Source organism: Plecotus auritus (genome assembly GCF_963455305.1).
Source record: "Plecotus auritus genome assembly, chromosome: 7".
NCBI lineage: Eukaryota > Metazoa > Chordata > Mammalia > Chiroptera > Vespertilionidae > Plecotus > Plecotus auritus.
The window spans coordinates 9,359,162-9,372,621 of record NC_137774.1 but is presented as its reverse complement, the minus strand read 5'-3'; positions in this window follow the sequence as shown (position 1 = coordinate 9,372,621).

Genomic DNA, 13,460 nt, shown 5'->3' with positions numbered 1-13,460 from the left:
TACCTTTGGTTTTCTCTTTACTTTTGGCTTGATATGCCTAGGTAGATTTTATGTGAATTTATCCCACTTGGGTTCATTGAACTTATCTGTAAAATTATGTTTTTCACCAAACTTGAGAAATTTTTGGACATTATTTCTTAAAATTTTCCTCCTCCATTCTCTTGCTCCTTTCCTTTTAGGATTTCAATTGCATATATATGTTAGACTTTTTCATATTTCCCCACAGTTCCCTCAGACTCTATTCTTTTTTCCCCTCAGTATTTTTTCTCTCTGTTGTTCAGATCGAATACTTTCATTGACATATTAGAGGCCCAGTGCACGAATTCGTGCACAGGTGGGGTCCTTTGGCCTGGCCAGCGATCAGGGCTGTCTCACCCAGTCCCAATCGGGTTGATCAGGGCCAGCTGGCCGGCTGGGGGAAGGACCGTGGGAGGTTGGCCAGCTGTGAGAGCAAATTGACCACCAGGGGGCAGCTCCTGCATTGAGAGTCTGCCCCCTGGTGGTCAGTGTGTGTCACAGTGACCGGTCGTTCAGTTTAGGCATCTATATATATATCTTCAAATCCACTTACTTTTGTCTATCATCTTAATTTGCTGTTAAGCCTGTCCAATAAACTTTCTATTTCATATATTATAATTTTTAGTTCTAGAACTTTACACTTTGTTCTTTTTTAATAGTTTCTTTGCTGAGATTTCCTATCTGTTAATTCATTACAAGCATATATTCCTTTACATCTTTGAGTATAATTATTATAGCTGTTTAGGATCCTTGTCTTCCAATTCCAATATCTATGTCATTTTGAGTTCAGTAACCACTGATTTCCTTTTCTCTTAAGTACAGGTAACATTTTCCTTCTTCACATGACCTAAAAATTCTGGATAATACCCTGGACATTGTAAATGGTGTTATAAAATTTATGTATCCTGTTATGTTCCTTTCAACAGTATGGGAATTTTTCTTTATTTTACTTTTTAAAAATAAAGCATATATAGTTAACTTGCCTGGATTTAAACTCAAATTCTGTCTCATTTGTGGTGGGCAGCAGCTAGGGTAACCAGATGTCACATAAGCCTGGGATTGAGTGTTTCCCAGACCACCCTTTTAGAAGCACAAATTTCTGTTCAGTTGGGCTGCTCAGAGTGTGACTCATATAAGTGTAGTTCAACGATCAGCTACAGGTTTGAATCAGCCAGAGAATTTATTTTTTTATTTTATTTTTTAAAAATATTTTTTTATTGATTTCATAGAGGAAGGGAGAGGGTGAGGAGGGTGAGAGAGAAACATCAATGAGGAGAGAGAATCATTGATTGGCTGCCACCTGCATGCTCCCTACTAGGGATCGAACCTGCAACCTGGGCATGTGTCCTGACCAGGAATCGAACCAGTGACCTCTCAGAGCATGGGATGATGCTCAACCAACTGGCCAGGCCTTGCCATGGGTCTTTTATTTTGTTTTTTAGGACTCATCCTATCTCATTCTTTAAAGAAATATATATTTATTGTTGAAAGTATTATAGATATCCCCTTCTCCCCTCTCCCCCACACTGACTCTCTCTATCCCGCTCCCACTTGCCCCACCCCAGGCCTTCACCACATGTGATATTCCGCCAAATATACATAACATGAATCTAACCATGGGAAAACAAACTAAACTTTAATTGGGGGACAATTTACAAAATAACTGGATTGTAATCCTCAAAAGTGTCAAGGTCATGAAAAACTGAGGAACTATTTCAGACTGAAAGAGAGTGAAGAATTATGACAATTAAATACAAAGTTGAATACTCTTGTAGTAAAGGACATTAGAGAAACAACTGGAGAAATCTGAATGGGGTCCAAAGATTAAATGGTTGTAATGTATCTATGTTAATTTCCTGATTTTGATAGTTGTTTTGTAGAAGGTGGAACATACATACTAAAGTATTCAAGGGTGTATCAGCAACTTACTCTCAAAATTTCCAGAAAAAAACAGGGTTTTTTTTTTGTACAGTATTGCAACTTTTCTGTAAGTTTGATAGTGTTGTGAGTTTTTGGGTTTTTTTAGTTAAAAAAAAAACTATCTGTGAAACTTTTAATTGCATACTAAAGGGATTCTTAACAGAAAAAAAAGGAAAGAAATCTAGTTCAAAGGTTTCACATGAGCAACCTTCATGTGAAAACATCTTCTAGTTACTACAGAGAAAGATGGCTTTTGATTTGGTGACCTAAAGGAAAGAGGTCCTGGTCCCCTAAACCTTTTAAATCCTCTGACAATGACATTTAAATAACTCTCAATATTTTTTAAGAGGCCTTTTTGTGCAGTAAATAACACTAGAAATAACTGAGTAGTTTCTAAGAGAAGATTCTGACTCTTAGTATTCAGAATTTTAAGGAGACATTAAACCATGCATAATCAGGCAGTATGGATGTTCTTCTTAGTGCTAAAAAAATACTTAAAACACAAGGACAAAATAGATTGAAGTACACTTTCTCTCCCTGAAATTAAGGTCTTTATAAAAACATGAAGACGTAGGTAGATGGTAAAGGAATTCCCAACTGTTAAATATGTCTAAAACTTTTCAGTTTTTAATGGACCATTTTGTAATTTCTTATACTTCAGTTAAAACAATTCAAAAATTTTCCACTTAATGGGATATACTGGGGTCTTTCAATGTGTTGGCAGTCAACATAGCTTTAAAATATTTAAAAGAACGCTCTAGAAAACTAAGAAAGAAGGGTCCATATATTGCTTTTGACAGAAATACAGTTTTCTTTACTGATGTTTATACATATCCAGTACAGATGATGAAAGAATTTCAAAGTAGGTTAATTTCATTGAAAAACAATATTGTCTATATCTCTCCTGTTACTTGAATAGGCAAAGCATGCTCCTGCCTCAGGATCTTTGTACTTACCTTCCCCTCTTAACAGAATGCTCTTCCCCCAGCCAGCTACCTGGCCACTTCCTATCTTCATTCAGGTGTTGTATGCTCAAAAGTCACCTTACCAAATAAGCTTTACATAACTACCCTATATAAAATGTCATCCTCCACTGTCACTTTGTTTTCTCTTACCTTGCTTTATTTTTCTTCATAAAATGTATTTATTGTCGACACCTGACATATTTTTGGTCATTTTTGTTTTTATCTGCCTCCCCACACCAGAATGTAAGGTCCATGAGAACAGGGATGTTATGTACATTTTTTCTTGCTATTTTGCTGTGTCTTTAACTCCCAAAATAGTGCCCACTCATGATGGACATGAATTTTTACATCTCTACCATGAATTTTTACATCTCTTGATCCTTATGAACACTCTAGAGTAAGGTTCCGCAAACTACGACTTACCACTTGTCTTTGTGTGGCCTGTGAATTAAGAATGATTTTTTATATTTTTAAGTGGTTAGAAAAATAATGAGAAGAATATTGTTTTGTGCCACTTGAAAACCATGTAAAGTTCGATATCAGTGCCCATAAATAAAGTTCTATTGTAAATACAGACAAACCCAATCACTTACATGTTGTCCAGTGCTGCTTTCATAGTCCAACAGCAAAGCGGAGTAGTTGCGACAGAGACTATATGACTTAACAAAGCTTAAAACATTCACTATCTGGTCCTTTACAGAAAAAGTTTGCCAAACTCTAGATCTATTACTAATACTAATCTAATAGTAATACTGTACTGTCTAGTAACTAGGCACTTGTGGTATTTAAGTTTAAATTTAAGTTAATTAAAATTAAAAATGTAGTTTTTCAGTCACACCAGCTACATTTCAAGTATTCAAAGAACATGTAGCTAGTGGTTACTCTATTGTACAACAAAAAGAACATTTCTATCACATCAGAAAGTTATATCAAATAGCACTGTTTTAGAATATCTCACTGCTGCTTGGGATACCACTGCAAATTTTAAAACAAATATGAAAACTCTGGTTTTTATATTTTTAAGTGGTTAGAAAAAAATTAGAAGTATATTGTTTTGTGTAACTTGGATCAAGGGGAAAAAAGTAAATCAAACCATGTAAAAAATTAAACATTAACCAAACTTTCGAAGATATTATGCCAGGAAACAGCTTAACAAGGACTATCTCCTATCAATATTTCTATTTTTATAATTGGAATTCTAGGAAACAGTTGTGATTTCCATTAATGTAGTTATCAAAGTTATAAGTCATCTAGACAGCACCTTTCACAAAATACTTTACAAATGTGACCGACTGAAAAATTAATGTGACTTTTCAGAGCGTAAAAAAAAACCCACCACATGATGCCAAATATTCAGATAAAATATTTTTAAATGTACTTATATGTATGTGTACAAATATATATATGTGGCATCATGCTTCCATTAGGATTTTTTGGTATCATTAGATAAAAAAAATATTTCTTATCTCATTTAAAAGCCAAAATTATAAACCAGCAGAAAACCCTAGTTAACACTCATTCATATCAGGTGCCCTTCTTCCTTTCCTGCAACTTAATACTCAATCTAATATTTCTTAAGCTTAATTAAATCATTAGTGCTTTCCAGTGACACCTTACCTTTTAAAAACAAATCTTATAAAAGGCATAGCTATTCTATTACTGAGATGGCTGACAGATATATTGGACTGTGAAAGTTAAAGGCTATTTCTTTTGTAGCTTTCCAAAGCACTTCACCAATTCAAAGCTTTACTAGCAATATCAAGTTGTTTTCTACCAGTACTGAAAACAAGCCTTCCTCACTTGCTTACTGGAAGATGACAATTTCAAGTTTGTTTTTATTCCTTCAGATTCTCTTTTCATTGACAAAGATGTTAAAAAAATTTCACTAGCTAGAATTTTTGTTATAATATCAATATTTTTCTCAGACATTCCAGCATTTTTATGTGCTGCAAAATTAAAGGGAGTAGATTACAACTAAAATTTAAACTTGAAAATAGCAGGAGTCTGCTTAATTAAGATTTCATCAAAGTTCACACAGGAATGTTATTAACTCTTTGCTCTAATATAAACCACTTACTAACAAAACCAAATATTTACATTAGCAACAAAATTTGTAACCATATTTTTAACTTGAATGCTTATGAACTTGCCTTCATTTTGAGACTATTAAGTAATTATTATTCAATTGAGAATACCAGCTAACAAAATTATACTTTAAGTTTCAGAGATGAGATTTTCACTGGCTGTTCTGTTTTCCCAGTAGGAAGTTGTAGGTGCTAAAGGAGAGCAAAATGTCAAATCTCAGAAAAACTGCTGCATTGACTTTGCCAGCTGCCAGCAGTTCTGATGTCTGACGGCTGCCAGAAAGCTGTCCCTGAATGCTGACATTCCTTTTTATCTTCATAACAATAAACTGACTCTTATCCTCATGTCTCTTAAAAAATAGGTTTTTTTAATCTAAAATGTTCACTTTTACTTTTTTAACCAAAATCTTTGGAAACTGAGTCACTCACTATAAAAATGTATTAACATTAGGGACAGAAGTGTTAGCTATTATTTCTGAAAGGTCCTTCACCATTTCTTTTTATTACTACCAGATATAATCAATTCCTGGAATCTTGGCATCACAAGAACAATTCTGCATAATGAAAAATGATACCTAAGACTAATAAAATCAGAATATTAGAAATGGAGTGGATATCTTAACTAGCTAAGTGACCTTCCTCTGCCACCTGATGTTTGAATTTCCTCCAATATCTCCCTATTTGGGCTGTATGGGCTCCCCTCCAGCCGTGGGCAAACTACGGCCCGCGGGCCGGATCCGGCCCGTTCGGCTGTTCTATCCGGCGCGCGGAGCCGAAAGAGAGGAGGGTTCTCTTGCTCTCCCCTCCGCTCCTTTACTTTGAATTTATATTAGTTCACACAAACACTCCATCCATGCTTTTGTTCCGGCCCTCCGGTCCAGTTTAAGAACCCATTGTGGCCCTCGAGTCAAAAAGTTTGCCCACCCCTGCCTTAGACACTTCCAATAATATAGAAGTTACTCCTTTCCATTTCAGGAAAAACATTTAAAAAGTTCCTTCTTAAATGTAGCTGAACTCAAATTCCCTGAAATGTCCATTTCAGGTCCTAGTTCAGCTTCCTGGGAACACACAAGGTAAGTTATTACTCAGATGCTATTACTCAGTTCCCTAACTGCGGTGAGAGCTTTCTTCTGAACCTGGTTTTGTTTGCTTGTGGTCCTCCAAAAAGGTATCATGAAGCACTTAAATGAAATTTCACATTATCTCACAGCATCTCTGGAAAATGAAGAGGTATAATTGCATTTATTATTCTCCCCATTTTACCAACAAAGTTCATGACACAAAGAATGACAAAATATAGTCACCTAATTGTCCAAGGGTACAACGTCAGTGACACATTAAGGAGAGAAGCAGGACTAATTTCTTGAGTTTTACCTTTGTTTCAAAGAATTTAATGTTTTAATTAAAGTGCTTTCCTATAGATTATAGATCTTAGAAGAACAGAAATAGAACAGATTTTAGACTCAATTAATTTCAAATGATTATGACTGAAGGGAAATGAAGACATAAAAACAAGGAGCATGCCTTAAAATGAGAGTAATCCCTCCAACCATGAAATACTTCCTTTTTTTCTTCCTTGGATTAAGGTAAAGGTTAAGAAATATCAAGACTACTTTCTTTTTAATATATTTTATTGATTTTTTACAGAGAGGAAGGGAGAGGGATACAGAGTTAGAAACATCGATGAGAGAGAAACATCGATCAGCTGCCTCCTGCACACCCCCTACTGGGGATGTGCCCGCAACCAAGGTACATGCCCTTGACCGGAATCGAACCCGGGACCCTTCAGTTCGCAGGCCGAGCTCTATCCACTGAGCCAAACCGGTTTCGGCTCAAGACTACTTTCTGAGGGCACCGGATCAAATACAGCCAATGTTACCATTCCAATTCTTTCTACCTTACCTCTTTTTAAAATTAAGTATTCCATTTTCCCCCTAGATTAAATGTCTAATGAAGAAATTATAGACTATGGAGCACAGGTTTAAAACAACAAATTTAACATCTAGTGTTATTTCCCCTTGAAAGGTCAGTTACTCTGAATTTATAGACAGATACATTTCAATTTTACCATGGCTATCACATGCCATAAATGAACATGTAGAGAGAAAAGGAAGAATGTGCATTTCATGTCATTGCTACTTTAAAAAAAAATGCTTGTGCTAATATAAGTGAATCCCACATATTCTTAGTAAAATTTTCATTTTATAAATGTAAAATGCCTAGATTTTTAAAAATAAAATAACTGGGGTAGAAAACAGAATCATTAATTTAAAGTGGGTAATATATCTAAATGTGAAAGTTTAAAAAAATTAAATTTCTACACAAGAGAATATTTTCATGGCCTTGGAATAGGCAAAGATTTCTTCAACAGGACATAAAATGCACTTAATCCCAAAAAAGAAAATTTGATAAATTAGCCTTCATTAAAATTAAGAATTCTAGTCATTAAATAGATTAAGAAAATAAATAAGCAAAGTGTAGACTGGGAGGAAATATTTATAATACACTTTTGACAAAGTATACATTTCCAAAATATTTTTGAAATGCCTACAAAACTAATTAAAAATATAAAGAACCCAACTTTTAAAAAATGCACTTTAGGCACTTCAGGAAAGAGGATATCCAAATGGCCAATAAACATATGAAAAGGTAGTCAACATCAATATTCATCAGGAAAATGCAAATTAAAGCCACAATGAAATACCATTACACACCCACCAAAATGGCTAAAATTAAAAAGGCTGACTAACAATAGCAAATGTTGGCAAGACATGGAACTGGAACTCTCAGACATTGTTAGTGGGAGGGTTAACTGGCCCAACCACTTTGGAAACTGCTTGGCAATATGTATTAAAGCTAAATATACACCTACCCTATGACCCAGAAATGCTAATCCTAAATCTATACCCAAGAGAAATGAGTGTATATGTCCACTAAAGGACATGCAAAAGAATTTTCATAAGACAGACAAACACTGGAAATAATCAAATGTCCATCAAGAGTAGAATGAATAAATTGTAGTATATTCATACTATTCAACAACAAATGAGAATGAATAAATGTTACAATATGAATGGATCTCAAGAGTATATTCAGAAAAAAAAAAAAAAAAAAGCCAGACATTAAAAAAGGACATACTGTGTGATTCCATTTATATGTAATTCAAAAACAGGAAAACTGATATATGATTTATGTAAGTCCAAATAATGGTTAACTTTGGGTGAGGAGGTTATCTATATATATAAAAGCCTAAGTGACCCTTCAACCATTCGACCAATAGCTATGATGCACACTGATCACCAGGGGGCAGACACTCAATGCACAGGCATGGAAATATGAAACAGACTGATGAATCTCAGAGGAAGGGGGCAGAGGGAAGAGTGGGACGAGATTAACCAAAGATCTTAAATGCACACTAGAGGCCTGGTGCATGAATTCATGCACCGGTGGGGTCCCTCAGCCTGGTCTGCAGGGATCAGGCCAAAACTGGCAGTCTGACATTCCCTGAGGGGTCCCAGATTGCGAGAGGGCGCAGACCAGACTGAGGGACCCCACCAGTGCATGAATCCATGCACCAGGCCTCTAGTATTAATTATAAATGGGCACAAGGGAACCTTCTGGGGTGATGCAAATGTCCCATATCTTGATCTGGAAGGTGTGTATATAGGTAAAAATGAATCAAGCTACATACATTAAGACGTGTACTTATTTTAAAAATTTCTGTTGGCCTGGCCAGTGTGGCTCAGGGATTGAGCATTGACCTATGAACCAGGAGGTCACAGTTAGATTCCCAGTCAGAGCACATGCCTGGGTTGTGGGCTTGATCCCCAGTGTGGGGTGTGCATCAATAAAAATATATATTTTTTAATATATTTTATATTTTTTATTTTATATATATATAAATATATAGTTTTACTAGAGGCCCGGTGCATGAAAATTCATGCACTGGAGGGGGGTCCCTCAGCTGGGCCTGCCCCCTCTCACAGTCCGGGAGCCCTCAGGAGCGGGAGGCGACCCGGTGATCAGGGAAGGCTACACCCCATCACACCTCTGCTGCAGTGGCCTCAGCTGGCCCTGGTTACCTGAGCCTCAGGCGGGCCTGGGCGGCTGGGAAAGCCATCCAAGGCTTGCCTGCGCCTCGGGCCAGCCCTGGGCAGCTTGGGGGCTGAGGGGACTGGGAGACTCCAGAGGCAGGTATGCGGAGCAGCCGGACCCGTCTGGGGGTGGGCCCGGCCATGCGGAGCGCCTGCCGCCCCCAGCGGGGCTAAGGGGACTGGGTGCCCCCATCTTGTAGCTGTGGGCGCCACCATCTTTGAGGGCATGGCAGTCAATTAGCATATACCCTCCTTATTGGCTGTGGGCGCCACCATCTTTGTGAGGGAGTGAAAGCAATTAGCATATTCCCTCTTTATTAGATAGGATTGATTTCAGAGAGGAAGAGAGAGGGAGAGAGAAATATTGAATCATCAATGATTCAATCAAAGATGAGAGAATCATTGATTGGTTGCCTCCTGCAGGCTCCACACTGTGAGATCGAGCCTGGAACTCTGGCATGTGCCCTGACAGGAAATCAAACTGTGACCTCCTAGTTCAACCACTGAGCCACGCAGGTCAAGCAATCAAAATATGTATTTTTTAAAAATCTGTTGAACACTCAAACATTCTCACATATCTAAAATCCAAACCTTACAAGTGCAATTAGAGCAGTATATTCCAACTTTTGCAAAAAATTTGAATTCCAAGGGTTTTAATGATTCTTCTAATAGTCTTTATAGATTATATCTACACTAACCATCCAATGAAAAGACACCATATATCTTAAAATTTTTCATAGTTAGGAAATTTATTTACATATCATGTGACAATTAAATATGAAGATAGTTTCAGGGATAGCTAATTCCCCAAACTTCCCTGAGAATTGAGATTTCAAGATGTTCTGTCATGTGATTTTTTTTTTTTTTTGGCCTTTGTTTTTTGTTTTTTTTTTTTCCAATTAACTTAGGATACAGGTTGTTTGCCATTTATCTTTGGAAAAAAAACAAACAACATTTTTTTTGATTCACATTTGTCTCCAGCATCAGCCCCACTTATTTAGGTGCTTCTCACCTTTTAGCTAAACTTCTGGAAAAAAATGGTCTGATCAATATTTCCGCTTCCTCTATTCCCATTCCTGCTCTAACCGCTTCAATTTGGTTTCCATCCTCACTGCTCCACAAAAAACAGTTTTGTTAAAGTCAATAGCAGGTTTTATGTCACCAAAATTAACCCACACTTTTTGTCCTCACCTTACTTGATTTTTCAGCAACATTCAACATAGCTGACCACCCACTCCTTCTTGGAACACTCCTATCATGAATTCCGTTACACCACACTCTGCTGATTTTCCTCCTGTCTTGCCCTATTGCTCTTTCTCTTTTGCTGTCTCCAGCCTCCTCCACCTGACTACTTAAATAAGATGTTTCTCGGGCCTCAATTCTGAGTCCTCTTCTCACTACATGCTCTCTTTAGGTGATACAATTCATTACCATGACATTAAAAATCATTTATGTGCTAAGGATAACCAAACTTTTATCTAGCTCGACCTCTTATTTAGAGGAGAGGTTCACCAACCCTGCCCCCACTACTATTCTCCACATTAGCACTCTTTTTATTTCCTTCATAATACATGGCATAGTTTTAATTATTTCTTTGCTATTTACTTGTTTGGGGGCCTGTTTTTCTTACCTGACTATAAATTCCATGAGGGCAAAAAGCAGTGTCTATTTTCTTTACCACAGTATTACCAATATTTTTGCATACATGGCATATAACAAGCATTCAATAAATAAATATTTTTGAATAAAAAAATGAAGACTTCTGACTTATATCCAATACAATAAAGAGGTAATATGCAAATTAACCCTCATGCCCTCACAAGATGGCTACCTACGACTAGGCTGGCAGTGGGGGTTAGTGAGGGACACAAACAACTGAACAAGTAGGCTGCGTGGGGCGACCAGGCCGGCAGGGGGGTTAGTGAGGGATGACCAAACGAATGAACAGCAGGCTGCATGGGGCGACCAGGCCGGCAGGCGGGGCAGTTAGGGGTGACCGGGCCAGCAGAGGGGGCAGTTGGGGGCAACCAGGCCGGCACGAGGGGTTCAGTTGGGGGTGACCAGGCCGGCGGGGTTGGGGGGCAGTTAGGGGCAACCAGGCTGGGGGAGCAGTTAGGGGTGATCAGGCTGGCAGGGAGGGGGCAGTTAGGGGTGACCAGGCAGGCAGGCGAGCGATTAGGAGCCAGCGGTCCAATATTGTGATAGGGATGTCCAACTGCCGGTTTAGGCCCAATCCCCTGGATAAGGCCTAAACCAGCAGTCAGACATCCCCCAAGGGGTCCCGGAATGGAGAGGGTGCAGGCTGGGCTGAGGGGACCGCCCCCCCATGCACGAATTTCGTGCACCGGGCATTTAGTTGTGTTATAAATGTATACAATATCAAAATTAAATGTTATAAAGCTTTTGTTGTTCAACTATCTTTTAAAGTCAGCATTTAAACAATAAAAATACAGTCTAAATATATATATATAAAGATGATCCATTGCTAATCCATAATGCGCTATAAGAGTGATGATAAATTTCACGGATACTTTTCAAATAGTGGGTAATACTTCTCAGACTATAATGTGCATAAGAATTCCTTAGGAATCTTGTTAAAATGTAGACTCTGATTCAGCAAGTCTGGCCTAAGAGTCTGCATTTGTAATAATTCCCAGATGTTGCCTGCTGCTGGTCTAAAGACCACACTTAGATTAGCAAGAAAGGATCCTTGTACATAATTTGTGAACCAAACTGAAATATTTGCTGGACCCTAATTTTGTGTCTAGTATAAATGCAAGGTGATTTTCGTACACATTATCTTATTTAGGCTATAGCTGGTCTCTTGCAGTATAGTAAACTTAAGAGTGGTTCTCAATCTTACAAAGTGTCCCCCATTTAGCAAAAATCCTATATAATAAAAGAGTAATATGCAAATTAACCATCACTCCACTACACCCACAAGCCACGCCCACCAGCCAATTAGGAGCAAATATGCAAATAAACCCAACCAAGATGGCTACGGCCACAGAGAGCAGGAAGGAGGCTTGGGTTTCTCCGGCTATGGAGGAAGCCAAGCTTTCCGCCTGCCCTTGCCGGCCTAGGCCTCCACTCAAGGCTACAAAGTTTCAATGATAGAAGATACATAAACCCAAACAGAAATGGCGGCAGCCACAGAGCTGGAAAGAGCAGGAGGCTAGGGTTGCCCCCGGTGATGGAGGAAGCCAAGCTTTCCGCACACCCTGGCCAGCCCAGGCCTCCGCTTAAGGCTACAAAGTTTCAATTATAGAAGATACATAAATCCCCCCAAAAAATGGCTGCCACCACGGAGCAAGCAGAAGGCTTGGCTCCACTCCAGGCTACAAAGTTTCAATTGTAGAAGATAAATAAACCCCAGATACCAGGGCTTCCGCTTGGGTCGCCAGGGGGTGTGGCCGGCCTGCAAACCACCACAGGCCCCTCGCCCAGGCCACCTCATGCCCCAAGGGAACCCCCACCCTGATCCGGGACACCCTTCAGGGCAAACTAGCTGGCCCCCACCCGTGCACCAGGCCTCTATCCTATCTAATAAAAATAATATGCAGATTGACCATCATTCCAACACACAAGATGGCTGCCCCCATGTGGACACAAGATGGCCACCACAAGATGGCCAGCAAGGGAGGGCAGTTGAGAGGGACCAGGCCTGCAAGGGAGGGCAGTTGGCGGTGATCAAGCCTGCAGGGGAGGGCAGTTAGGGGTGACCAAGTCGGCAGAGGAGGGAAGTTGGGGGCAACCAGGCCTGCAGGGAAAGGCAGTTGGGAGAGACCCAGGCCTGCAGGGGAGGAAAGTTAGGGGTGACCAGGCCTGCAGGGGAGGGCAGTTAGGGGTGACCAGGACTGCAGGGGAGGGCAGTTAGGGGCAAACAGGCTGGCAGGGGAGCAGTTAGGCATCAATCAGGCTGGCAGGGGAGTGGTTAGCGGGTGATCAGGCTGGCAGGCAGAAGCGGTTAGGGGCAATCAGGAAGGCAGGCAGGCAAGCAGTTGGGAGCCAGCAGTCCTGGATTGTGAGAGGGATGTCCTACGGCCCCTTTAGGCCCGATCCCACTGGGATTGGGCCTAAACGGGCAGTAGGACATCCTTTGAGGGGTCCCAGATTGGAGAGGGTGCAGGCTGGGCTGAGGGACACCCCCCTCCCCTGTGCATGAATTTCGTGCACCGGGTCTCTAGTATTTTATAACTAGAGGCCCGGTGCATGAAAATCATACGTTGGGGGTGAGGGGGGTTCCCTCAGCCCGGCCTGTACACTCTCGCAGTCCAGGACCCCTTGGGGGATGTCCACCTGCTGGCTTAGGCCCACTACCCCTGGGGATCGGGCCTAAGCCAGCAGTCAAACATCCCTCTCGCAGTCCAGGGCTCTCG